Here is a 25,843-nt window from a genome sequence, read left to right as displayed (position 1 = left end):
AGTTACTTGCTCCTTTACACCTCTCCGGTTTCAGCACCTGCTGCCACTAACAGATGCCCCATGCATCTTGCCACACTGAGCGCCCCCACCCCACCCGCAGGCCCCCTAATCTGCCAGCCGGCTTCCTCTGTGCTTTCCCCTGTGGACTCTGGGCCTGGACTACCCTCCCTGACTTTCAGCTCTCTCCTACTTGTGCTTGAAAACTTTGCTGAGACCTGACCATCTCTAAGCCACCTCCTCCTTGGTGCCTATCCCAGGGCCTGGAAAACATTTAGGAAGTGTTTACAGAATGAGTTAATACATATGTTCTTAATTTCAGAGAAGGAATGAAATTTCTACGTGAAGAAAGTGAAAAAGATATATAATTTATCTCTACCTCTCAAATAAATTGATTTTTAAAAAAAAATTTTAATGTTTATTTTTGAGAGAGAGAGAGTGTGTATGTGTGTGTGTGTGTGTGTGTGTGTGTGTGTGTGAGTGGGGGAAGAGCAAAGAGAGGGAGACACAAACTGAAGCAGACTTCAGGCTCTGAGCTGTCAGCACAGAGCCCGATGCAGGGCTCGAACCTACAAACTGTGAGACCATAACCTGAGCTAGTGAAGTCTGACGCTCAACTGACTAAGTTTTTAATTTTTAAAAAATTCAAAAATAAATAAATGTTTAAAATTTTTTTAATTAAAAAGTAAGCAAATAAGTAAAACTATTCTATTTATTTCATCTATTTTATATGTTGGTCTTTCAAGAAAGGTCTAGTTGGAACAAAGTTTTTTTGTGGCCAAGAAATATTTGAAAACCAATGGTCTAAATTATTCAGATAAGTAAAATGAAGTGCAATTTCTATTTGAATTATTCCCCCCAAAAGTTCTCATCTCTGTTTCTTTTTTTTTTTTATTTTTTTTTACTTTTTTATTTATTTCTAGGAGAGAAAGAGAGAGACAGCGTGAGCAGGGGAGGGTCAGAGAGAGAGGGAGTCACAGACTCTGAAACAGGCTCCAGGCTCTGAGTTGGCAGTCAAAACAGAGCCCAATGCGGGGCTCGAACCCACGAACTGCGAGATCATGAACCAAGCGAAAGTTGGCCGCTTAACCGACTAAGCCACCCAGGCACCCCTCTGTTTCTTTTTGAAGAGATGTTTTAAACATCTCCTGGTTTTACTTAGTGTCTTTGTGACATATTGCCTTTTTTTTTTTTTTTTTGGCTTTAAAAAGGAATTGTTACTTCTAATTGATAGTATGATGCATATGGTCACAAAAAGGAATTCAGTGAAAACTTAGCCTCCCCACAAACACTCATCCTCTATCTTTGAGACAAACCATAGCCAGTGCAGCACATAATTCCAGTGACTTCTGCGCAGAGGTCACTGCTCTGGTGGACAGGGGGCCCATCCCTATACTAGGCACAATGGAAGGACAAGCTGTCTGCACATCACTGCTGGTTTAATCATTAAGAACTTGGACTGACCTTGGAAAGATACCTGGCCCTCCTATCCAGTGACTGTCAGGAAGAAGGGCTTCACATCAGCTCTCCCAATATCCAAGCCATTTTTTGCTTGGCTCACATCCAAATACCCATTTCATTCAGCGTATTAATTTACCTAGGGGTACATTTTCCCCCTAATGCATTTTGGAGATGTTATTAGGAAATTATACTTCTTAAAATGAGACGATCTGTGGATGCTTTACTGAGTTTTTTTTCACCTGATTAGAGTATTTGATATATCAATAGATAGTGTTGGCATGATTGACTCTCAATGGGAAACAAAAGGGAGGAAAAATCCTACTAATGCCTATCACAGAAATGAATTAAAGATGTACTAATGATTGGGACTTCCAGCTGGTTCTGTCGGTGGAACACATGACTCGGTCCTGGGTTTTGAGTTCGAGCCCGATGCTGGGTGTAAAGATTACTTAAAAATAAAATCCTTAGGGGCGCCTGGATGGCTCAGTCCATTGAGCGTTGTCTCTTGATTTCCGCTTAGGTCATTATCTAATGGTTCGTGGGTTCAGGCCCCAGGTTGGGCCTTGAGCTGATGGTCAGAGCCTGCTCAGGATTCTCTCTCTTCCTCTTGCTCTCCTCCTCTGCCCCTTCCCCACTTGCTCTCTCTCTCTCTCTCTCTCTCTCAAAATAAATAAACATTAAAAATAAATAAAAACATTTTTTAAAAAACACATATTGAAGATCTAGGCCCGGGAAAATTCCTCTAAAACTATTACAAGAAAATAGAACACCTCTACAAATTTTGGATAAGGAAAGTTGTGGGTTTTGTTTTTTGTAAATGACGCTCAAGAAGGCAAACAACGAATAGAAGTACATCTGATTACACCTAATTAAAAATCTTCTGTTGGGGCACCTGGGTGGCTTAGTCGGTTAAGCGTCCGACTTTCGCTTGGGTCATGATCTCGCGGTTCCTGGGTTCGAGCCCCGCGTCGGGCTCTGTGCTGACTGCCAGCTCAGAGCCTGGAGCCTGTTTCAGAGTCTGTGACTCCCTCTCTCTCTGACCCTCCCCTGCTCACGCTGTCTCTCTCTCTCTCTCTCCTAGAAATAAATAAAAACATTTAAAAAATAAATAAATAAAAAATAAAAAATAAAAATCTGTTAAAACAACACCACAAACAAGATTAAAAGACAAGTTGGAGCTTTTGAGAAGGTCACAAGAACTAGCAGACAGATCTGTTATTATCTAGAATGTATATGATTCCCACCAATGAGCCAGACAAGACATACAACAAATGGAAAAGGAGGCAAAGGATATAAACTGAGAATGTAGAGATGAGGAAATAAGAATGGATGATGCCCATATGAAAAGATATCCAATTTCACATATAATTAGGGAAATGCAATTGAAACAATAAGATTTTTTTTTTTTGCCAGTCGTATTGACCAATCATTAAAGTTCGAGAATATGAAATGTTGTCTAGGCTGTGGGGATACTGGCACGCTCCCTCACCATTGCAGAGACTATAGACAGATACAGACGCTTGAGAAGGCAATTTGGCAGCATCTTGCAAATTTGAAATTGTGCCTCCCCTGTAACTCTGCAATTTCATGTGTAGGTATTACCCCAGAGGTACTCCCACACATGCGCACGAGGAGCCATGTGCTTAGTTTCCATCTAAATGGCCACCAGTAGGGGAGTGGCTGAAAATGCCGTGGTGTTTATATTGTGTGCTGCCTGCACTCGTCTGCCAGGGCTGCTGCTGTAGCAAAGTGCCAGAGACCAGGTGGCTCAAACAACAGAAATTTGTCATCTCACAGATCAGGAGCCGAAAAGTCCGAGATCATTCGGCAGGGTTGGTTTCCTCTGAGGCGTCTCTCCTTGGCTTGTAGATAGCTACCCTCTCTCTGTGGCTTATGATTTTCCCTCTGTTATGTGCCTGGGTCCTAATCTCTTCTTGTAAGGACACCAGTCTAATTGGATTAGGGCTCATACTGACCTCATTTTAACCTAATTATCTATTCGAAGACCACGTCTCCAGATATAATCATGTTCTGAGGCACTGGAGGTCAGGATGTCAACATACAAATTTTCAGGGGACAAAATTCATCCCATAGCACCGTCCCTCCAAGGAACCGGTGAGATCCATGTGTGGCAAAGCAGCTTCATCTCAGAAAACAACACTGAGCTGAGAGAGTGTGATACATGATGGTACATACCATATGAAACCACTCCCCACTTAGAAAACACACGCATGAACCGACACAAATACCTCCTGCAAGTACATCAACACTTAATGTTCTGGAAGGATCAGTCAGATGCGTGAGAAGTCGTCTCTCTATTAGTCAAACATGATTTTAGTTTTTTATTAGTAAAAAATAGTAGTAATATATTAGTAGTATTTTATTTCCTTAAAAAATATTTCAAACAAATATGGTGCAGTGTGAAGGGTTTCTAATTCTGAGTAGCGGAATGTGAGAGTTTAGTTACAGTGGTCGTTGAATTTTCTGTATCTCTTGTATTTTTAAAGAAGTTTTAAAAAATCACAAATGGATGACCAATTCATCCATCCTTCAAGATACTTTGAATGTATTTTTTCATAAAGTCAAAAGCCATGAAGGGGCAGCACATGAAGACTTCATGTCACCTCTGCGTCTCTAGTAAAACATTGCTCTTTCTTGCTGCATTTTGAGGCCACACAACTTCAGGATGCTTTAGGGATCAGCCCTGTGAGCTTCCTTTTGAATTTGTTATAGGAAGGTGGTCGATGATCTTGTCTACCGTCTCACACTATTTATCCCTTATGAGGACTAATTTATTCTGGAGATATTTTTATGAGCTGACTAAAATCCTTTTAGGTTGAAGAGGGGCATAAATAAATAAATGAGCACAATATCAAATGCAATAAACATTTCTCTGCTGGTGAATAAGAGGCTCGTGCCTTTAGAAGGATGAAAGCAACCTTTACTGAACTCCTACCATGTGCCAAGCACTCTGCTAGAGGCTTTAAATAATTGTCATTTAAATATTAATTTTTATGACCTTAGAAAGCAGGTTATGAGGAACAATGAGTTTAAGTAACTTGCCCAAAATCACTGTGAGTGACTAAACCAGACTAACTTCAAACTATAATAGAATATTTTGAGGACAAAATCGTTGGGAAGTCATGGTGTTTCATGATTGCAGAAGGGATAGAAGAGGGGAAGGAGAGAAGTTTGTGTTAACTTGTTGAGAATCTACTTCTAGTGCAATAGTCTTATATGATCCGAAGATTTTTCATTCCAATACTGAAATGAGGCAATTAAAGTTCGGAAAAGATATATATATATATATATATATATATATATATATATATATACTCAAGATGACATAACAGATGAATCAGTGAGGTAGGTCTATGCTTACAATAGGAGGAAAGGTTCAAAGTGAGGGTCTTCCATGGACAATGCATACACTGCCCCGACTTCCTTTGTCCCACTGATTTGGTCAGCTGGAGCTGCCATAATAAAGACTGGGGGGTTAAACAGCAGAAATCTATTGTCTCACAGATCTGGAGAGTAGAAGTCTGAAGCCAACAGATATTGGCAGGATTCGTTTCTTCTGAAACCTTTCTCCTTGGCCTGTAGATGGCTGGTTTCTGCCTGTGTCTTCACATGATCTTCCCTCTGTGTGTGCCTATGTCCTGGTCTCCTCTTATTATAAGGGCACCAGTCACACTTGACTACAGCCCATACTAATGACCCCTTTTAACTTAATTACTTCTTTAAAGAGCCTATCTTCATTATGTGAGGGCGATCTGGCCATGACATCTGTCACCCCGTTGATCATCAGGGTTGATTCGGCTGATCTGGCCGGCCAGGCAGGTATCCCCTTCCTCCCTCACCACACCACATGCGTCCCTTCCAAAGCTGTGCACTTGGTCAAAGAGGACGACCTTCGTCGGTAGAGGAGAATTGTTCTTCGGTCAGGTAGCGGCACAACCATGCTAACATCCCCAAACAAGCTCTGCAGGTCCATTTGTAGGAGAACAAAAGGAAGTTAAGCTTCCAAGACTCCAGATACATCCAAATGAGATGCTGCACATGGCATTCTGCCTTTCTTAAAAAAAAAAAAAAAAAGACCCTACCTCCAAACAGTCACATCCTTAGGCACCAGGGTTAAGGGCTTCAATAGATGGGTTTCAGGGGGACTCGATTCAGCTCCTAACACCCCATCATTCATCGTTAGGCTCACTCCATGCTACTGAAGAACAGGATGTTTTAAGGAAGCTTCTATGGTCTGGAGAGCTGGCAGTCCAAAAATAAATAAATAAATAAATAAATAAAAGAGAAAAAAAGAGCCTTATGTTTAAATCTCTAGAGGGATGATTAGGGCAAAAGCTGCCCTTTTCTTAATGAATAATTCCTTATGAACCGGTCTAATTTCATTTGATTCACATAGCGTTTTACTTTAGTTATGAGGCTGTTAACGTATTCAAACACAGCCGAGAAGAGAGAAACCATTTCTTCTCTGCATGAATGAAGTCCTTGGATACCCAGATGAAAGCACCTTGGGTTTCCCGCCCAAATTTACCACCAGACTTGAAAGGGGTGAGCAAATGTCTGCTTGGATTGGTGATGCTCTATGTTAGGATTTCCTAAACGGTCTTTCTTTTTGGGGAGGAAGAATGGTCTCCCCAAACCCCTCGAAATGACCTATTTTCCCTGGAATAGAAACCTTCCAGGAAATCTCCTCTTACCTCGCCCAACCATCAAGTGATTTGGCTATGATCTGCAAACGATAAGAGTTTTTCTGACAAGCGATCTGTATCTGTTTTGAGATCATCCAGAAGGAAAGGAAATCTTGCCCCCACCGTCTTATTTTTAAAAATCTCCATTGCAGAAATGACGCATGGCTCGGGACACTGTTGTTCCTCATTTTTATTGACTTTCTCTCTTGGCGTGTATTGAGCCTCGCAGCTTTAATTATCACTTATATACAGATGATATTCAAATTTACACTTCATTTCCAGCCCCTTCAGATGATGTCACCCTTCGCCTCGCCCCAGACTTGGCTCACGTCTTGTCTTGGATGAGCCACAATTTTCTCTGATTGAATATGGATGAGATGGAGGCTTTGCAGTTTTGTTGTAAATAAACTCTAAATGCATTGAAGTTAATTTACCTCATTGATAGCCCAGTCTTCCAGTTAAGAGCAAGGGTGTTCAGCGACTGACTCTGAATTACCCTCCTTCATTCATCAGGGACCTCTCGGCCAAGGGATTAATCTCCACAAAATATTCCAGAGACATGTGACAGTTTCCATCTTGCCCAATTTTGGCCAGAATTCTGGTTATCTCACAGCTGAAATTCTGCCACGATCTTTGGAAAGGCCTCCAGCAAACCTCCTGTTTACGGTCTATTTGGAATATGGCTGCCCTTTGGCCTTGCTCTGTGTACACAATCCCAGGATACATTTTCCTTCAGGCAGCTGTGCTAGCTTCTTGTGCACTGAATAAAATGTAATTTGTCAAGATCTTGGCCAGATTGTCTGCCTTCACATAAACTAGCTTTTGAAATGACTTAAAATTACGGTCTCGCTTTTTCAAGAGCCACTTGCTGTTTCATTTCATCATGTGGTTGGAGATGTACCATGCATAGCACCCCGCCACCCTCTAGAACATGCTAGTTTGAACGAAAGTGTGTATTTGAAAACATCAGGAATAAGCATCAGCCTATGAGGGCCTCAACACGTAATAAGCCATAAGTCCTCAATAAATACTCGACAGAATAAAGACCGAGTAAATGAATTTGTAATCCTTTGACCCATTTGTGGGGTTTTTTTGCTGCTTTAGTTATTTATAATATATTTTTGTCCACCTCTTAGGTTATTATGTAACTGCATCTGTGTAATTATTATTTCAACTAGAACATATTAGAAATCTCCATTAACATAACTGAAGGGTATAAAATAGAGTGTTTGGGGTTGTCAATTAGCTGATTTGTCTTGTGTTGCTTTTCTTCATTATTTCAGTGCAGCTAACGGTTCATTCAGCACATTTTAATTAAAAACAAACATATGTGGGTCTGCTAAGAACTCAAGTGTCTAGCCGTGCAGTTAGACAGGGACGGCAAATATTTCTAGCAGTGACCATATGATATCTTCCATTCATCTCAGCAATAATCCTCCAAATCTAATTATTGGGAGGACAGCAGCTGCAGCCGGTTAGGCTTTTCTTTATTTTTACGGAGATGTGTTTTTTTTCAGCCCGTTGCATTTGTAGAAAATCAGCTGCTGCCACAGTCCCTTCCAAGGCTGAAATCCCAGCATCTATAGGACTTTCTTCCAATTGCTTTCATTGACACACTTCCCATTTGTCCATGTGCCTTTTGGCCTAAAGGAAGATGTTCCAAGGGAATGGATAGCGCTCTGACTAGATCTCTTTCTCTCTTTGTACAGATACGTTAGGCATATTATTGTGACCTGAAGGTTATAACCACGGAGGCTGTGTCACCAGGGAAGCCTCAGTCATCCATGTGGCATCACCTACATGAAAGCCACCCTGTGCCAGGGTGAGTCTAGAGCTTTGCAGACTCAAGCATGATTCCATCAGCTTAGCTGCTTACTGAGGACGCAGAGGAGAATACATTCATTTAAGATGAGAATGATACCAGGGCGCCCGAGTGGCTCAGTCAGTTAAGCATCCGACTCTTGATTTTGGCTCAGGTCATGACCGGAGAGATCAAGCCCCTCAGAGGACTCTGCTGGGTGTGGAGCCTGCTTGAGATCGTCTCTCCTTCTCTCTCTGTCTCTCCCCAACTTGTGCACGTACTCTCTTTCTCTTTTAAGACAGACAGACAGATAGATAGATGATTGATAGATAGATAGATAGATAGATAGATAGATAGATAAGAATTATTACAATCAAGAAATATCCACTCCTATGAGCATCCCTCTAGTGTAATAGTTGAGAACGGGGACCCTGGAGTCAGACTGCTAGAGATTTGATTCTGTTTGTGCTCTCACTAGCTTGCGGCCCGGAGGACATTGCTCAAGTTCCCTGCATGTGGCAGATAGACTTTAGGGTGGCCCCACGATCTCTGGTCCCCACAAAGTGTGGGTGGGACCTGTGATGGGCTTCTAACCAATGGAAGGTAGCAAAGGTAATGGGATGTACATGACTGTGTTTACGTGATTCTATAAGAGCACAGCACCCATTCTGCTAGAGGCTCTCTCTCTCTCTCTCTCTCTCTCTCTCTCTCTCTCTCTCCCTCTCTCCTTGGACCTGTGCTTTTGAAGTGCTGAGCTGCCATGTAAAAAGTCCAGCTGCGCTGAAGCCACCATAGTGGAATGACCACATAGTGAGACATGTAGAAATAGAGAGAGATGTCCAAGGAACCAACTGCCTTCCAGCCCTAGCTTCCAGCTCTTTGGGCCTTCCCAGGCCAGGCCCTAAACAAGGGTGTAAAGTGGACTTCCAGATGATTCCAGCTCCACTCACACGCTGATTGCAACTATAAAGAGATCCCCGTGAGAACCGCCCAGCTGAGCTCAGTCAACTCTCAGAATGGTGTGAGAGAAGAAGAAATGATAGTTATTGTTTTAAGCCACTGTTTTAAGGTAGCTTTTTAAAAGATACACATACCAAAACTCACCTTGGGGTGTGTGTGTGTGTGTGTGTAATCATACTGACATACATGCTGTTTGACATACATATAGTCACACAAATTGGTAGCTAGTGGTATCAACGCTATTGTCACATTTACTGTTATATCACAGCACTTGCCATCCTAGGGTCACCACACATGGTTTTGGATATTTTGCAAATCCTGGATCCACAATGTATGGTTATTCGTAATTTTGCCAACGCATGGATTTGAGTCCCAGGTTTGTGCGTGCAAGCAAGATTCTCACTGGGCAGTGATCCTAGCCGACTACCAGCACAAACAGGATTTTGTTTTCTGATGCTGGTAATTCTTATGCAATAAATTTTATGATGTGATTTTTAAAAAATGCTTTGTTAGGGGCACCTGGGTGGCTTAGTCGGTTAAGCGTCCGACTTTCGCTTAGGTCATGATCTCGTGGTTTGTGGGTTTGAGCCCCGCGTCAGGCTCTGTGCTGACTGCCAGAGTCTGTATCTCCCTCTCTCTCTGACCCTCCCCTGCTCACGCTGTCTCTCTCTCTCTCTCTCTCTCTCTCTCTCTCCTAGAAATAAATAAAAATATTTAAAAATAAATAAATAAAAATAAAATGCTTTGTTAAAACCAAAAGCTCTAAAAAAGTCTCTTAGTGATAAAATTGAGAAAGAGGCCTGAGAGATCCACCCCCACCCCAGTAACAAGAATTTCAAAGAGTAGAGTGTCAAATGTGATGGCAGCTTGGCCTCTGATACAAAAGCAGTTGGAGGGGGACAGTCCCCAAACCAGGGAACATAATGGATTAAGCCACTTTGGTGAGAACTCTAATCAGAACACATAGTTTACAAAGTCATTAGAAGCCTGAAGTCATCATTCATATTTTTCAATTAAAATATGGTACATTTTGGGAGGAAATTATATGCTATTTATATTCACCAGTTTATGGGATATTTGAAGGTGTAGGGGCATATGTGTCTCGAATTTCGACGGAATGTAGTCCTGAAACTTCATAAATGATAGGTTTGTGCAGCGTTGAGAAAAGTTAAAGTTAAGGTCCTTGTCCTTGAGATGCATACAGTTTAACCAGGTGACGGGTGAGGAGAGAAGAAGGGAAATAAGCAAACAAATGACAGGTTAAACATGACCATTCTCATGTGTGGTGGCGAATGTCACCTATAGTAAGGTGGCATTGAGAACAGGGGCTTTTAGTTCAGAGGAGAAAGACCAAGAACTTTAGATCTCTCATAGGATAAAGTCCAAGCCCCTTGGCCAGGCATTCAAGGCCTTCCATAATCTCTCCCCACCCTTATCTCCAACTTTCTCTCTTAATATCTGCCCTATAAAACAGCCTTCCAGTCAAATTGGCTGACTCATTAAGAACTACACCTGCATCTAATTTACACCCTCTTAATTTAAGTAGTTTGAAATAAAATAAGAAAAATGAGCAACACACACATACACATAAAATAATTTCAGAATAGCACAATTTATGTTGCCTGTCAAATTTTTTTTAAACAGTAAACTCCTTAGCAATACTGAGTGAAAACCTCTCATGCATGATCTACCCTGTCCCTTCCCCTTCTAGCTGGCTGGAGTGGAGTCAAGCCTCAAGGTCACCTTGGAAGCTACATGTCACAGATGGCAGAGCCTCTAGCAACTAAGGTCCCTGAATGAGTGTGTGGAGGAAGCACCTAGCAACCGGGAAGGCCCATGTCAACTCTCACATAAGTAAGAAGTAAGCATCTCTTGTGGTTGGCCTTGGAAATCTCTGGTTTGTTTATTACAGCAGGTAGCTTCTGGGGTAGTGTGCATCATCTTAAGTAATATGGTCAGTTACTATGAAAGAGGGGGAGAAAGTTATCACTACTAGCATCAAAATAGAGATTACCAACTGCAGTGATCAAAGGCTCATAGGACCATTTTAATCAAGAGTATGGACCTTAGCACCAGACTATAGGACTGAAAGTCATTGCTACCATTCACTGGGTATGTAACCTTAGGCAAGTGTGTTAGGTGGGGACATCGGGTTCTCCAGAGAAACAGAACCAATAAGATGTGATAGAGACAGGTAGAGAGAGAGAGAGAGAGAGAGAGAGATTTTAAGCAATCTGCTTATGTGATTGCAGTGGGTTAGCAAGCCCAAAATCGGATAGGGGAGGCTGGCAGGCTGCAGACACAGGAAAGAATTGCGGTTCAAGTTCAAAGGCAGTCTGTTAGTGAATTAGGAAGAGCTGATGCTGCAGATGGAGTCCAAAGACAGTCTGCTGGCAGAATGTCTTCCTGCTCTTGGAAAGGTCAGCCTTTTGTTCTATTCAGGCTTTCAATTGATTAGATCAAGCTTGCCCAGCATTACGGAGGGCAATCTGCTTTACTCAAAGTCCACTGCTTTAAATGTAAATCTCATCCAGAAACACCCTCACAAAAATATCCAGAATGATGTTTAACCAAATACGTGGGCACTCTGGCCCCAGCCACTTGGGCCGCTTGGGCCAACCGAGTTGACACATAATGGTGACCATCAAAAGAAGTTACTCAATCTCTCGGTGCCTCAGCTCCCTCGTCTGCAAAATGGGGATAAGAAAGAAGCTATCCTATTGGATGAATCTGAAGACTGAGTGAATAAAGGCATCTGTTTAGAATATGTCTACACATAGCCCTCTTGACTATTATTAATAATTATTATTAATTACTGTTTTCTCAAGCTTCAGCCATATGCTTTGCTCTGATGGAAAAGCTAAGAAAATAGTTAAGCAGGGCCACCATGAATAATGGGAATTTAGTTAGGAATCCCACTGACAGGAAGAGAGTCTTTATACATTAGCATTCTTAGGGTGTAGAAACTGGAGACTTGCATCCCAGCCTTTGCAGGCTGTGTTGGTCAGTGCTCCACTAGTGATCGCTATTTTTTTTTCTTGTTATCCCGTGAATAAATTTTAATATATTCTATTTTCCCTATAAACTGTTTATTTACTGCTCATATTAATGCAATATGGGGGAAACATTTGCATGGCTGGAATCTTCTGCAATCTGCCAGAGCTTTTCTCCTGCTTCGCTTTTCCTTGATTTCTGCTAAGAAAATTCATTGTTGCTTTACATGGTTTTGAATTAACTGTCACTTCTCAGGAATGCAACATCAGCATAAATCCAAAAGCTGATGGAGAGTGGAATGATTAAGAGTCTGGCTTGGGGTTAGCCAGAATTGGGTGCCAGCCTTTCCAAGCCCTCACTTCTTCACAAAGGACTATTGTAAGGATTGGGTGTGCAGTGCCTGGCACACAAGGCAAATGGGAACTAGGATCATTCCTTCCATTAGTAATTCTCTGTGTTGTTACAATGTTCCTCCTTGCGCTGGGGGACCTAGCATCCTGGGGCCCTGAATGACCATGTGGAAGAAATCACCTAGCAACCAGGGTTACCCTTGTCAATCTATTATATAGTGGGGAGTAAATTCCTACTGTCCTTAACTTTTTAACTTTGGGGTTTCCTGGGGTGCCTGGATGGCTCAGTTCATGTTCTCAGTGTTCGTGAGTTTGAGCCCCATGCTGGGCTCTGTGCTGACAGCTCAGAGCCTAGAGCCTGCTTTGGATTCTGTGTCTCCCTCTCTCTCTGCCCCACCCCTGCTTGTGCTCTGTCTCTCTCTGTCTCTCAAAAATGAATAAACATTAAACGTTTTTTAATTTGGGGTTTCCTTATTATAGCACCTAGCTTGTTAGGCACTACGCATCACCTTAAGCACTACGGTCATTGAATATTGCAAGAAGGGCACCAGCCATCCATGATGTTCTCTCCACCTCTGTGGGCTGCAGAGGCCATGAATTTCAGTAGACAGTGCCTGCTACATAGCTCATTTAGTCCCTGTATGTACTAGCCAGTGATAGCGTCCCTCTTTTTATGGAAGTGTCCTGCTTTCCCAGATGGACAATGTTGTAGGTATGGATTTCAGGGTGCAAGAAATGTGAGTTTTTAAATTTAATTTCTTTCTTGAGTTTTCACACTCCAGGCACAGCAGAATAGGAATTCTAGTTAATTTGAGGTTTTCCTAATTTCTTTAGGAGTTGTGTGTAAGTTCTGGGCTGCAGAGCTGGGTGTCTGGTCTTCAATACCATCATCTGGTGTGGACATCTTCATTTCTGCTTGACATTTCATTGGTAGTTAAGTATGTAGTTTTCTCTCATTCTTGATTGTAAGGCTTCTGGCCATTGGTCCCAACCTCAGCATTTTCATGTTGCTTATATATATGTGATGATAAAGAGGCTTAGGTGAGAGTTCAAGGTGTATGGAAAGTCATCTGGGGGGCAATGGGCATAAAAAGGGACTAAGCACACAAAAAAAATCAGTTAATATTTTAATATCTCAAAAATATACTTTCACGACATAAAGAAAGGCCCTCGAGGGCAGGAACTATATCCTAAACATATCCCAGTACACTCTCCAGCAAATCAAATTTACTTCATTAAATATTTGCTGCTGCCATGAAATGATAAAGAATAGCCAATGGGCCATAGAAACAGAGGAAGAAACTATTCCCAATCTTTTTTTTTTTAATATTTTTTATTTATTTCTAGGAGAGAGAGAGAGAGAGAGACAGCGTGAGCAGGGGAGGGTCAGAGAGAGAGGGAGTCACAGACTGAAACAGGCTCCAGGCTCTGAGCTGGCAGTCAGCACAGAGCCCGACGCGGGGCTCGAACCCACGAACCGCGAGATCATGACCTAAGCGAAAGTCGGACGCTTAACCGACTAAGCCACCCAGGCGCCCCTCCTAATCTTTTTTAAAACCAGTAACTTCAAGTATGGGAAAGCACTGTTACGGGCTGATTATGTGTTCCTCCTCCTCCTCCCCATGTCTACTCATAGTAGAACAACCAGTCTACTTGTTTTCCTTCTGCCAGAAACAAGTAGACAAACTCACAAAATATACGATATAGTCATTTCCGGACACTGGCCAGCAAGACTATAATCCCTGAGAAAGGGAACAAACAGGAGGTAGGAACTACCAGGGGGCTGTAAGTTTCTCAGCGTTCACAATTATTTGGGAGACAATTATCTGAGTTCCATCTAGTCAATGTGCAGAAGTCTCACTGAGCACTCTATTCGCTTTCTATGGCTACTATAAAAAATTGTTATAAATTTAGTGACTTCAGACAACATAAATTTATTATCTTACAGCTCTGTAAGTCTGAAGTCTGGTACAGATCTCACTGGCATAAAATCAAAGTGTTGGCATGGTGCCTTCCTCTCTGGAGGAATTCGCATCTTTGCGTCTTTCACCTGCGCCAGGCCACCCGCTTTCCTTCATTCACGGGCCCTTTTTTCCACCTCCAAAGTAAATAGCACTGAGCTGAATCCTCACACTCTATCTCTCTGGTTCTGTCTTCCGCTTCTTTCTTCAGTTTTTAAAAACTGTTGGATAAGCCAAGATAATCTTCCCATTTTAAAGTCAGCTGATTAGGAAACTTAATTCTGGCTGCTACCTTAATTCCCCTTTGTCATGTATCCTGATATATTCTCAGGTTCCAAGGATCAAGACGTGGCCATTTCAAGATGCCCTTATCCTGCTTACTACAACCACTGAGTCACTTGTTTACGCAGTTACTGAGGTCTCACTAACTAGAGATTTCAGAAGTCATGCTACAGTGCTAGAGATAAAGTCACTCTAAGATAATGGATACTTTAGATCCAACCTAACAAAGCTGTAAAATACGTTCAAATGAATTCAATTAATCCACAAGTAAATTAATGCTTGCCATAACACATTCCAAAACTCTTTAAAGAAAGACATCACTACCCAGACACAAACCAGTGAGATGTTTATCATTACAATCAAAAGTTACTAGACATTCAAAGAAGCAGAAAGATATGATTCATAACCAGAGGAAAAATAATTAATAGGAACATACCCAGAAATGGCAACAATAATAGAATTATCAAACAAGGCCTTTAAAATAGTTCTTATACTCAAGAGGAAATGAAATGAGGTAAGAAATACAAACTGTATAAGAGATGAATAGAATTTCAGTGGAACAAAATGAAATGAAAAATTCAATGGATAAGTTTAATAAGATTGGACACCTCAAAAGAAAAGATCAGCAAACTTGAAGACACAACAAAAGAAACTAGACTGAAACACGTTGAGGAAAGAAAAAATCTGAAAAAAGATGAAAATAACTTTAGTGACTTGTGGGATAAGATCAAGTAGTGAAATGGGAGCCCTAGAAAAGGGGGAACAGAGAATCTACCAGAAGAAATAATGGCCAAAAGTCCCCTAAATTTAATAAGTAGAAACATAGGTCCAAGGGACTCAATGAATACCAAGCAGAAAAAATACAAATAAAAGCACCTCACAACACATCATAATCAAGTTGCTGAAAACCAGTGATTAAAAGGTTCTTAAAAGAAGCCAGAGAAAGACATATTATAAACAGGGAACAAGGCAAGAATACCTTCTTGTCAGGAACAATGCAAGCCAGAAGACAATGCAAGTGGGGGCGCCTGGGTGGCTTAGTCGGTTAAGCGTCCGACTTTCTCTTAGGTCATGATCTCGCAGTTCGTGGGTTCAAGCCCCGCGTCGGGCTCTGTGCTGAATGCCAGCTCAGAGCCTGGAGCCTGTTTCAGTCTGTGACTCCCTCTCTCTCTGACCCTCCCCTGTTCACGCTGTCTCTCTCTCTCTCTCCTAGAGATAAATAAAACATTAAAAAAAAATTTAAAAAAAAAAAAAAAGAAGACAACGCAAGTGGATTTTACAGTGCTGGAAGGAAAAAAACAGTCAAAGTAGAATTCTATATCTAGAAAACTAACCTTCAAAAATGAAAGCAAAATAAGTCTTTTCATCTAGGAAACTGATACTGTAAGAGATGTTAAAGTAAGCTTTTCAGGCAGAGGAGAATGATCCAGTTAGAAACCTGGATCTGTACAAAGGAAAGAACACTGGAAGTGGAGAATGTGTGTGTAAAGAGAAAATATACGTTTGGCAACAGTTGCATAGAAATGGAAGTATATTATTGTAAAGCTCTAAGGTTATACATTGCAAAATATATCATGATTTGAAAGTAGACTGTGATGTTAATGCTACATTTTGTGAACTCTGTACCCTATTCCACCAAAAAATAAAGCAGGTAATAAAGATAATAAGCCAATAGAGAGAAAAATACTCAATCCAAAAGAAAGCAAGGAAAGACAGGGGGTGGAAAAAATAACAAATAATCAAGTAAAAAACAAAATAGCAAGATGGTAGACTTAAATCCAACCATATCAGTAACTACATTAAATAGGAACATTTAATTAAAAGTCAGAGATTGTCAGACTGGATAAGAAAGCAAGACCCAATTAAACATTGCCCACAAGAGATCTAATTTACATTTTAAAAAGATTAACAGAAAGAATGAAAAAAGATATACTATGCAAATAATAACAAGAAATCTGAAGTGGCTATAGTAATATCAGATAAGGTGAACATAAGGATAAAGAATATAACCAAAGAAAAAGAGGGACAATTCACAATGATAAAAGATCAATTCAATCAGACAACAGAACAAAACTAAATGTATATTCACAGAGCTTCAAAATACACAGAGCAAACACTGAAAGACCTGAGAAAATATTTTAAAATCCACAGCTATGAGTGATTTTGAAACTAAACATAACAGGGTTTTCTTTTTCAATAAATGGTGATGGGGAAACTAGAAGGCCATATGCAAAAGCATGAAGTTGAACCTGACATACAAAAATTAACTCAAAATGGATCAAAGACAAAAAAAAAAACAAACCATGATCAAAGACCTAAATATAAGAGTTAAAACTATAGAACTTTGAAGAACACAGAGACATGACATAAGATTTGCAATGATTTTATAGACATAACACCTAGGTGACCAAAGACAAAATAGATAAAGAGGTCTTCATCAGAATTTAAAACTTCTGTACCTAGAAGGAGACTATCAACGAGCAAAAAGGCAACATACGAAATGAGAGAAAATACTTGGAAGTTATATATCTGATAAAGGGATTGATAACCACAGTATATAAAGAACTCTTACAACCTAACAGTAAAAAAACAAACGACCCGATTAAAAATGAGCCAAGAATTTAGATAAACATTCCTCCAAAGAAGATATACATATGGTCACTAATCTACAAAAAAATGCTCAACATCACTAATTACTAGGGAAATGCAAGTCAAAACCACAGTGAGATGCCACTAAACAAAAAGAAAGGGGTGCCTGGGTGGCTCAGTCGGTTGAGAATCTGACTTCTGCTCAGGTCATGATCTCACAGTTTGTGAGTTCAAGCCCTGCTTCAGGCTCTGTGCTGACAGCTTGGCGCCTGGAGCCTGCTTCAGATTCTTTGTCTCCCTCTCTCTCTGCCCCTCCTCCATTCATGGTCTGTCTCTCTCTCAAAAATAAATAAATGTTAAAAAAATTTTTAAACAGAAAATAACAAATGTTGGTGAAGATGTGGACACATTGAAACCACTGCACATTGCCGGTGGGAATATTAAATAGTCCAGCTGGTGTGGAAAACAATATGATGGCTCCTCCCATGATTAAACATAGAGTCATCCTATGATCCAACAGTGTCATTTCTGGGGATGGAAAGAAAGGCCTTGAACAGATATCTGTACACCCGTGTTCATAGGAACGTTATTCACAATAGCTGAAACACGGAAGCAATCTAAGTGTCCATCACTAGATATGGGTAAACAGCATGTGGTCAGCATGGTGCATACAACAGAATGTTATTGAATCTTAAAAGAGAGGGAAATTCTGACATGTGCTAAAACATGAACAGACCTTGAAGATATCCCACTAAGTGACATAAAGCCAGTGACAAAAACACAAATACTTTGTGACCCCCTCGTACGTGAGGTCCCTACACTAATCAAATTCAGAGAAACAGAAAGTAGAATGGTGGTTTTCAGGGGCCAGATGGGAGGGTGGAGGAGTGGAGAGGTGGAGGGTAGATGGGAAGTTGCTGTGTGATGGGTACAAAGTTTCAGTTTGGGAAGATGAAAAAGTTCTGGAGTTAGAGTTGGTGCTGGTTGCACAACATGGTGAATCTACTAATGCTCACTGAAGCAGTATGCTTTCCAATATTTAAATGGTAAATTGTATACTATATATATTGCTACAGTAAACAAACAGAGGAAGAGGGGGAGGGGGAGGAGTTAAAGGGTTTGAAAAGAGAACTTCCAAATGTTTTTGATTTTTTTTCTTCCTTCCTTCCTTCCTTCCTTCCTTCCTTCCTTCCTTCCTTCCTTCCTTCCTTCCTTCCTTCCTTTCCTGTTTCTCCACATCAGAGGGGAATTCATATATTGCAGTCTGGCCCAGTCCCCCAGCTCCGCTCTAAGACAACTTCCATGTGCTAGAAATATTCGGCCAAGTGGGCCTGTGCGCTTGTCAGTATGCTGGCATGTGAATGTGTTTTTTTCTTATTTCCCAGTTTAATTTAGGGGACGACACCTCACAAAGTGCTTCAACAGCAAGGAGAACTTACTGGCACTGTTTTTTTCTTTTACAACAGCTTCAAGATTCAGGCTAAAGCTACCATTATCCTTTTCCCCATTGGATTCCTAGGAGGAGGGAACTTCGGCTGGTGCTGCAGGCGCAGACAGAGCCCCAGCCTCCTGGTCCTTAGCAGGCTCTTACAGGGATAAGTAACCTGTCCTAAAGGGCGCCTGGGTCCATTAAGCATTGGGCTTCGGCTCAGGTCATGATCTCATGGTTTGAGGGTTTAAACCCCACATCGGGCTCTGTGCTGACAGATGAGGGCCTGCTTCGGATTCTGTGTCTCCCTCTGTCTCTGCCCCTCCCCTGTTCATGCTCTGTCCGTCTCTCTCTCCTTCAAAAATAAATAAACATTAAAAAAGAAAAAAGGAATCTGTCCTCCAGGGACCCTCTGTTATCCGTGGGTACTCCTAGTGAATTCAAGTGTTAGTCCAAATCCCAGACCTGGATTACAGACTTCCTTTCTGAATGATTGAATAAATAATTATTTTATCCAATAATTAAGAGACCCCATGGATAGTTCATTCAATTTGGTAACAGTTGAAATCTGATGTCGAAGTGGTGGCTTTACATAGAGCAACAGAACTCTGGCATTGACATAATAAAATGGGAATAACAATAATAACAATATTGGCTAACATTTGGGAGTACTTTGCATTACTGATTTACTTAATCCTCCACAATAAGGCAGGTTTTTTGACTATTCCCATTTCACAGATAATAAACTTCAGGCACAGAGTAGGGAGGTCATTTTCATTGTTACGCGTTCATCCCTCAATATGAATTCCTTTCCCTTGACATGGCTTTCACCAGGGAATGTCCCACTGAGAATCAGACGAGGTCAGGCTTGCTCTGTGTTGTCATAATATTCAAGTTATTTTGCTAGCGAGTCATGGGAAACCGACTCACATTTGCTGAAGAAAGTATGAGAATTTATTGGTGACCATGGAATATAACCAGTTTCAGGCACGGTTGTATCCAAGTGACCAAATGATGGTTATTTGTCTATTTATCTGTTTTTCTTATGCACACATGCATATACACACTTTTTTGTACCTGTAGAGTCTGCTTACCTCTCTGCTGACAAAGTTAAAATGACTAGCATCAAGCCTACATCCAAAAGTTTAAATTCTAGTAGGAAGACAGACCTTCCCACCCCCCCTCAGTAGTCCCAACATGAATCCTGCAATTGTGTCTCATTGGCCTATCTTAAGTCACCTAATATCCCTAAACCAATCACTGTAGTCAAGTAGCAGGAAATTACATTGTCAAGTACATTGTTCTGACCTGAGCCAATTGCCATCTTCATATCTGGGGGTTAGGGAGGGGCTTGGCCCCACTGTATGAACAAAGGGTAGAAAAAGGCCAACTTAAATGCTATCATCCAAAGAAGGAGGGTGTGCATACTGGGCAGACCAAAATAACATTCACTATTGAGGCCAGTAAAGCAATCGTAGATGCTGAATATCATCTGATCTCAAGCTGGAGTGTAGAGAATCCCCATCCCCATTTTATTGGATGGGATATCCAGTATCCTGTTCTTTCCCTACAAAGCTTGCTGACCAAAGTTCTCTTAGAGATTCTAACAGCTTTGAATTCATGACTTCATGGGTCCCTTACAAAACCGAGTCACTGCCATATTTTTACTTTCATTTTGATATTCATTCAACAGATATGGATGAAGCCCTAGCTATATGTGGGGATCTTGAAATGCAGAAGTGAATCAGTGTCACGGCCCTTGCTTATATTTCAGCCAGAGGCTTTTGTCCTTGGCCATTTAATGTGGGTTCGCTTGACTTTGTAAATCACACAAAGCTTTTGCATTTAATGTTGGAATTTCCTGTAACACCATGGATAGAATTTTAAGTAGTAGCAGGTAGTCAACACATGTTAGCTGATTGATTATATGACAGTGAAGATTCATCCTTCTGCATTTATTATCTTTTCTCTATTGTTTATCTGCCCCTAGACCAACCAGATCACAAGTGATGGAAACCTCAGCAATTTTTCCAAAAACAGTGATGTAATGCTATTGCTCATAGGTGGTAGAAGTGGAACTTCTTTGCTCTGGTTACCCCACATTTATTAAGCATCTGTGTGGTGGTAAACATGGATGGTAACACTGGAAGTCTCACAACTGTCTTTCTTCCCTTTCTGTATTTTTGCTGACTTTGATTTGGAATTTTAATCTTCTCGGGTTAAGTTATATCTGGTGAGGTGTTCAAAGACTTTCAAGTATCTCTGCCTTTTTGAACATTAGCTTCTTCATGGTGTGTTTTTTTTTTCTAATTATTCCAAATATAGTACAATGACCATGAAAGCAGAAAAAGACAACATTTTATGTTTTTGAATTTGATTGCATATACACAGCTTCCACCTGGTACCTCTCTAGTTATTAGGTTCATTTCAATGTCATTTTCAAGGTGCCTGCCAAAATTACAGTCATTCCAGTCCAAGTTAATATATATTTAGGGAATAAGTTTGTTCATTTGATTTAAACGCAGGACCTCAATATTCATGTTTACACATGGCTCAACTCTCCTAGTATAGTTATTGTAGACTTAGGCTACTGCACATTATTTAATATATTTATTAATTCATTCATCAAATATTTACTGAACACCTAGCATACATGAAGGTGGTCAAAGGTACAAACTTCCAGGTATAATAAAATAAGCAAGTCCTGGGATGTAATGCACAGCCTGGTGACAGTAATTAATACTGTGTAGATTTAAAAGTTTCTCAGGTGTCTTAGCACAGTTAGTTAAGCGTCCAACTCTTGATTTCAGCTCAGGTCATCAACTCACGGGTTTGTGAGTTCGAACCTCACATCGGACTCCATGCCTATAGTGTGGGACCTGCTTAGGATTCTCTCTCTCTCCCTCTTTCTCTCTGTTCCTCCCCTCTCATGCTCTCTCTCTCTCAAAAATAAACTTTAAAAAATGTTTCTAAGAGAATGGCTCTCAAAAGTTCTCACATAAGAAAAAAATTATAATCATATGTGGTGACAGATGTTAATTAGACTTCTTGCGGTGATCATTTTGCAATATATACATCCATATCAAATCATTACATTGTACACCTGAAACTAAGATAGTGTTATAGGTCAATTATATCTCAAAATAAATAAATACATTAATTAATTAATTATGTCATACCTCATGGGCTATGAAGAAATGTAAAGCAGGGTATGGGGTAGAGTCAGGGGAGGGCTTTTAGATTAGCGGGGCACATCAGTCAGCTGGGGCTGCTGTAAGAAAGTATCACAGGCTGGGGGGCTTAAACAACACAAATGTACTTCCTCATAGTTCTGGAGGTTGGAAGTCCAAGATCCAGGCATAGGCAGGTTTGGTTTCTTCTGAAGGCTCTCTTTGGCGGACAGATGGCCATCTCCTTGCTCTGTGTTCACTTGGTTTCCTCTCTGCATGTGCATGTCTGGTGTCTCTGTGCTAATCTCCTGCTCCTATAAGGACACCAGTCATATTGGATTAGTGTTACCCTTACAAACCTATGTTCACTTAATCACATCTTTAAAGAAAGGCTTTGTCTCCAAATAAAGTCATCTTCTGAGATATTGAGAGACAGGGCTTCAACGCATGAGTTTTGGGGGGACACAATTCAGCCCATAGCAAGGGGTTCAGGGAAGACCTCTCTGAGAAGAGGAGACATCTCAACAGAGACCCAATGAGGAACAAGTCATGGCTGTTGGGTGAGTCATGGGGAGGGGGCGGGTGGAGAGTGCCTCCGGCAGTGGGGGACAGTGAGTGCACAGGTTCGAGGCTGAATTATCAAGGGCGAGATGATGGCCAGCGCCCAGTGATGGAGGGCAAGTTTGTCACAGGTTCAGGCAGAGGCCAGCTCGTGAGGAGCCTTGGAGGCATGGCGAGGACTTAATTTTGTTTTTCTTCTCAATGTCATAGGAAGTCATAGGAGTGTTTTGAGCAAGTCAGAGACATAATCTCACATATGTTTTTGAAAGGATTATTTTAAAATTTACAACAGCTTTTCTGTAGACTCTCAAGAATTCAGGGGGAAAGATTATACTGATCAGGAAACCCAGCAAAGTTTCTCAGAATAGTTAAGATGCAGACCCCAGAGGTTACTCTCCACTGATTTTTTTTTTTTTTTAAAGCAATTCCTTCTTTCAAGGGTTAAGATACCAGCTAAGGATTGTTTGGAATATTGGATTACTGCCAAGACTCCTACCACCACATTCACTGATGCTGAGTTTATAACAAGGGAAATATCTGGCTTGATTTGTATATATGAAAGAATACCCTTTTCTTGAAGAAAAACTTGGGTTAAGATGATCTGGTCTGTATTTATATATAAAGAGTGTTGTTTAATTGACCCCACTTGGGACAACTCCAGCCAGGGCAAACTCTGAGGTGTCCTTTCCCTGTTTGACAACAGTACAAGAGAGCAAATAGCAATTACTTTGGAAGTTTTGAGCAACTTGTTGCCAAAAAATAAGGGATGTCCACAGAGCACTTCCCACATGTCATCCGTAGACCCTATCCTGAATTAACCAGACCGGGCATCATCAAGCCCCACGTACAGGGCGCAGGACACTGGATTATACTACAAACCATCAAGGTATTTCTTAAGGTACTTAAAAGGCCACATCCATTTAAAAAAAATTTTTTTTAATGTTTTATTTATTTCTGAGAGAGAGAGAGAGAGACACTGTGAGCAGGGGAGGGTCAGAGAGAGAAGGAGACACAGAATCTGAAACAGGCTTCAGGCTCTGAGCTGGCAGTCAGCACAGAGCCTGACATGGGGCTTGAACCCACAAACCGTGAGATCATGACCTGAGCCAAAGTCAGACACTTAACCGACTGAGCCACTCAGGCACCCCAGGCTATATCCATTTTTATAGCACATTTGTGTTGTGCTCAGATGCAAGCACAATACTCAACAGAAAACGTATCCATTGAATAGATGAGTAGCCATTTTCATGGGAACTTGTAAACACCAAGCATCAATTCTCATTCTTCTATCGCCATTAAACTTTGTTACTGAGGGCTCCCTTCCAGCATCTGTAAAAAGTTTCCTGATGTGAAAGAGTATAAAGATATCACACACACACACACACACACACACACACACACACACACACACACTTCCTACTGAAAGAACCTAATTAGAGTTAGTAAAATTTTAGCTGACATCAGTTACATTTCAAAAATAACACTTTTCCAGTCTTTCTTCTTTTTGAAACTCAGTATCTGTTTTATGAAGGGGGAAATGATAAGTACAAACAAAGGTAACCTGTCCAGGCCATGGAAATCATTTTGAGATCATTGGAAACAACTTTAATACAAATCTGAAAGCTTCACGTACCCCCTCCCGCCCTCAGGGAGAGAAAATGGACTAACCTGTTCTGGTCAAATCATTAGAATCATGTATGTGTGAATAAAGTCCTTAGTGAAAGAAATTGTCTGTTATGGCTTTTGGATTCCTGTATCTAAAGCGTGTTTGAACATTCCCCTAAAGACTGTCCTCAGACACCTGAAGAAACCCAATGCACAAAGGACCACAGCACCTTTTCCACAGTCTTGGTACCAAAGGATATAGAATGCAGAGCATAGGCATGAAGGCTTCAGTCAAGTTCTCAGTCAAGGATTTGGAGGCAATCCTCAATGGCTGAATTAAAAGGATAGTGCAGCGGTAACGTTGCTTCATTTGCTCTAAGAAGCAAAGTTAGAGATTATTGATGATAACACAATCAGTGGAATGTGTTCCGAGCATCCCAAAAACATGAGGCCTCACTTTTGAGTCTGGCTATTAAGTCCTTGCTGCGAAGGGGAGGCAAGTGTTACTAAGTTGTTAGATTAGCAAGGTTCTACTGCATTTTCGCTTTAAGCCAGACTGCTTTCACAGCTGAGCTATAATGCTCTGAAAATGCGTACATAACAAGATCCAGACGTGGAGCTGAATCCCAAATGGTAAACGGCCAACGGCATTTATACACTATTACCTTGCTGAAACCATAAAAAGTCAGCGCGTCTGAAAAGACGCTGTGCGTAAATCCAAAAACAACACAGGGAATAGGTCTCTCTTTCCATAATGACACACCTTTACAGGGTGGGAAGGGAGGTCCATTTTCTAGAGAATACCGGCATGAACTCCAATCCCTTCTTGAGAAGGCAAGTGGAAAGCATGAACCGAAATTATCCTATGGATGACTAAATGCTACATTTAGCGCCCTGGAGTCCAAGGAACAGAATTCAAGAAATCGCAAGCAGCCTGCTGGCCAAGTGGACTTCTTGCATCCTTGAGTAAACACGAGGTTTCCTAATAAACTGCCTTTCTGAGAAATCTAAAGTCCTAAATGCTTAAGTTCCCAAAACTTGAATTCGTCAGGCAGGAAACGGGATCAAATACAAAACAATAGAGCTAGAAAGAAAACACAAATGCACCTTATGGCAGAGAACTTAAAGTGTTTGAGAAACTACATTTCAGAAAAGTACACTGCAGTTGCCTGCTCAGGCTTTACTTTGCCAAGGTGCAAACCCTGTTTGCCTGGCTTGATTCACAGGAGTCCGTGACTTCCCTTCAGTTGACAGGTGTGACCCTTCCCCCCCTCCCCCCACCCCCTACCCCGGGCTGGGGAACAAAGAAGACCTGGCCTGGGGCTTGGAAGATAGGGAGTGAACATGTGCACCTGCAGCAAAGGTGAGAAATGGTGGTGGGATTTTAGGGGCAGGTTTAAGTAAAGTTAGGAAGAGTTTAGGGACTTGTGACCTAGGACAGAAAAGTAATTTTTTTCCTTTGCTTTGTTACTTGAGATATCTTATCAGAAGAGTTTAGGGCAGGGCCAGTGTCACAGGCACATTCCTGAGTCACAGTATCAAGAATGTGGCATCTTGGTATCTAAAAAGATGAATGAGGGGCACCTTGGTGGCTCAGTCAGTTACGTGTCTGACTCTTGATTTCAGCTCAGGTCATGATGTCAAGGTTTGTGGGTTCGAGCCCCAAGTCTCTGTGCTGACTGTGAGGAGCCTGCTTGGAATTCTCTCTCTCTCTCTCTCTCTCTCTCTCTCTTCTTCATTCTCTGCCTTCCTCCCTTTCTCTCTCTCTCTTTCTCTAAAACTAAATAAATAACCTTAAAAAAATAAAAAAGATGAATGAAATCTATCAATAACTACCTTGGCAGCATCCAAAGTTACATAGGGTAAGCTACTACTGTTCCCTAGGCAGATGAATGATGACATTTCATTGGCTGTCTTTGCAAACTGTAAGATGCTAAAATGAAATGAAACCTTTGCACATGACCCAAAGCCACAGTC

This window comes from Hyaena hyaena, unplaced genomic scaffold (genome assembly GCF_003009895.1).
Source record: "Hyaena hyaena isolate Hyena2069 unplaced genomic scaffold, ASM300989v1 scaffold_67, whole genome shotgun sequence".
In the NCBI taxonomy this organism is placed as follows: domain Eukaryota; kingdom Metazoa; phylum Chordata; class Mammalia; order Carnivora; family Hyaenidae; genus Hyaena; species Hyaena hyaena.
Note: the sequence above shows the minus strand (reverse complement) of the source record.